This window comes from Mus caroli, unplaced genomic scaffold (assembly GCF_978045245.1).
Source record: "Mus caroli unplaced genomic scaffold, Mus_caroli_1 scaffold_8, whole genome shotgun sequence".
Taxonomy (NCBI): domain Eukaryota; kingdom Metazoa; phylum Chordata; class Mammalia; order Rodentia; family Muridae; genus Mus; species Mus caroli.
Window position 1 is genome coordinate 72,327,706 of NW_028227263.1, and position 3,823 is coordinate 72,331,528.

Consider the following 3,823-nt stretch of genomic DNA (forward strand, 5'->3'; position numbering starts at 1 on the left):
AGGCCATCTTAATCCTCCCTATTTTCCTCAGATTTTCTTTGCCAACATCATTTAGAACCACAGACAAAAATGAACTATTATGTTTATTTCTCATAATCTCAAGAAAGCAAAATAATGCATTTAATCTAATATTTTTCTCTCAACATTCCAGGACTTAATTTGATATGTTTAGCTGGGACTGTCATGATCATTTTGATTGCATTTTTGCTATTTGTGAGGTTTTCATCCTTTACATATTGTTTCCTCAGAAGAGAACATTTGGCTTTCCAATAAAAGTACACAAGAGGACCTTTTTCTCACATCTTCACTAGATTGCTTCCCTTTGTACTGTCTTTTTCAAAAATTGACATTTTAGTCCTAAGTGTTGTCCCAGTACCACTTAAACTGTTCTCTCTGGGGCATTCAGTATTGTGCTGTACTGCCAACTCATTGTCTCATTCTTTACCCTACATAGCATTTATATTTTTCCCCAGGCGTTTGTAGAATTTTTAAAAAAACATTCTTTATATGCAAACAAATTTTTCACAATTATGTCTGTGCATTTTTATTTAGCAATTTTGCCTAAAATGTTGTCTACTGTTCTAAATTGACTATCTTTGTTTCTTTTATAAAAATCAAGCTCAAATTTGCCTTCTGTTATTATTTGTCAAAGGAGTCTGATATAGTTTGAATGTGAAATGTTCCCCCCATAGGTTTATGTTTTTGAACATTTAGCCTCAATTCGGTGGTGCTGTGTAGGAGGTTTTGGAAGTTTTAGGAGAGTCTCCCTGGAAGAAGTGGGCCACTTGGGACATTGTCCATTCTCTGCTTCCTGATTATGGATGCAATGTGTGCAGCCATGCCCAGCTCCGGCTGTCATGTCCTTCCTGCCAGACAGAATGTAGAACCTCCAACAGGAAGTCCAATTAAGCCTCTGAAGTTGCCTCCTTTAGATACATGGTCCTGACAACAAGCAAAATAACTAATAGGAAGTTCCAGATGTTCTTGCCCCCAGGTATTTGAGTCTTCCTAGACCAAGAAACAGTCATAGAAATCTGAGTGAGAAGGTACAGGATCCCCTGTCACAGTCTTCCAGCTACCTTAACAGACAACCAGCCCAGGGTCTCCACTGTTGATTGAGGAATGAATATTGATCAAAGTCAGTATCCGTTTTAAACCACTAAGTTAGGGTTTGGCTTGCTATATGACATTAGATAACAACTACAATGTTGACTATATTGTCCATATCAGCATCTTCTTATATCATTTGCATATTCTCCAATTACCTTTCCCTTCATCCAGTCCCCATGGCATGTTGTTGGGAGCTACAACTGCACAGGTAGCCCCAGGAAGGTGAGAATGCAGGGGGTGTGGGTGGGCAGACCAGGAGGGAGCCTTCAGGCTTTCTGGTTGAGAAATTATCCTGGATCCGTACACACAGCCACATTCTTCCTTCCTATGAAGGGACGGGGTACTCACCCTTGCTCCTGTGTTAAGGGCAGCTTCCTCTGGAATCTGACACGCTTTATTCAGCATCCTGAATGCTTTATGCCCTGCATGTCCTGCCAGCCTTTTCAAATGCTCACTGGTATTTGAACAGCTGTTGGAAAAGAAATATCAGGGGGACAATTGTGATTTGAAGTTCAGCATCTTTACTTTCATTCTGTAGCTCAAATGTGCCGAGGAAACAACAATCTAACACAAGACAAACAGCAAGTGGCCTCTACCCCCACGTGCCCATCTCAGTCATTAGTGACCAGGCACTTTCCCGGAAGGATAGCAGTGTGATGACTCCGTCAGAATAAAAATAACCAGCATTTCCCTCGAAGATGGTTCTTTTTTTCTAAAGCTAAAAACCAGAAACAAATACAAATATCACACTAAAATAAAATCCAATATTGGTTTCTTTCAACCTAATTTTTGGTGGATTTTTTTTCTCAAGTTATGATGCATATGGACAGTCTTCTTCTATACTAAGATTCAAATAGCCTATTTGGGTTAACAAATTCTAATTACTTCCAAAGCAGCAGTCCAGCCTGAGGGGAGATCCGGAAAGCAAAAACAGTGCTAAGAATATATTTTTATTTCTTCCCTTTCACCTCAAAACTAATCTGTCATGAATAAAGCATATTTCAAAATCTCTATTTATCTCCAGTTAATTCTTCAATTTCTACCCATGCTTTCATATCCTCTCCTTTTCCACATGAATTCCAGACTCACCTGGTTGAAGATTGATCCGCATAGATGCTTATCCTTTTTATTCTTCAGGACATATTTAAATTAAGAGAGATAATTTAAATATAAACCTCAGAATATAGTGGGTAGGTAACAGAGAATGTGTTAGACAGGCAGACATTGTCAGGCAAACTGGTATGAGGAAAAGAAAGACTATAAGGAATAGAAGCAAACTTCAGCTCAGCACAAACACTATTTTCAAGCTAGAGGAGTTAGCCTCACTTTAAATTTAAAAAACTGTGTGTGTGTGTGTGTATGCATGTGTGTATATATATATATATATATATATATATATATATATATATATATATACATATATATGTATATATATTACATACCATATACACATATATAGTTTTTAAATTTACACACACACACACATCTTTTGAAAAAAATATGCCATCTACAGTGTAAGAAAGTAAACATCTATTTTTCCATTCCAATGACAATCAGACATCATTCTATGAATTTATTTTTCAACCTTGTATTTGCCTGTGAACAAAATTGGGCTGCAAAGATGACTCATGTGAATTACTTGAACAATAGTTTCTCAGTGAGTTGACTTACATCGAGGCCACTGGCTGTGAAATCTTGCCACAGCCCAGTGACAGTGGAAGATTTTGTTACTTTGTGTGTAAGTGTGTGAGAGATTGTGTCTATGTGTGTTTGTGTCTCTGTGTGTACATGTGTGATTGCATGTGTGCATGTGGTGTGAAAATATCTGTATGTGTGTGTGTGTATGTGTGTATGTGTATTCACAAAAATTTAACCCACTTCTCTTCTTCAGTGGAAGAGGCAAGCTCTCCAAATACTAACCACTCATGTTTACCTATTCATGTTAATATTTTAGAACTCCAAGGTCAGTTTGTTTTTCCATGTCAGCAAATCTTCTTCTGGCTTTCCTGGGTCACATTTCAAGATTGTGTGGCTTTCCAATACCCAGAATACTGTCAGTAGCCAACATAACAAGAATCTGAGAGCCAAGGCCATACTAGCAATATTCTCTTTGTAACTCTAAAAGTTACCTAGTCCAGAGAAGTAGTTGAAAATCCAAAAGAAGTTCAAGGTCTCTGTGGACACTGACCACTGACCCATTCCTGAATTCACTAACCACTAGGGGATAGGTAGACCACAAACAACCTCAGGTGGCCCCTGGAATGTTTCCAGTTTCTCTATGGCAAGATCAAGGCCATCTTGTTGAGGAAATGCCCTGGGACTGTAGGCTCTGATGGTCTTACTCTCCAAGTCACTGTGGACTGTCTATTTCTAACTGGTTGAGGGGGGGGGGGGCGGTGACCCTGGAATCAGGAGAGCTAAGCCCCTGGTCTGGATCTTCCTTTCTCCTTTCTCTTCTCATTCAGTACCCTATCAATTCCTGCTGGACCATGAAGGTTCCATCCTTGGCCACAAAGCCACTTGTCACTTTTTCTCAAGGTATTAGCTGTCAAAGAACCACTTGATAAGCTTCTTTGGTGAGCTGTGCAAACAGACCCAATGGTGGCTAGTTTTCTCCCACTTCCTTTGTGTGTCGGGGATGGCAAAATGGAAGTACTTCTTGCTCACAAACCTGTCCCATCACCCAAGAGCCACAGTTTTGACTAAGACGAGT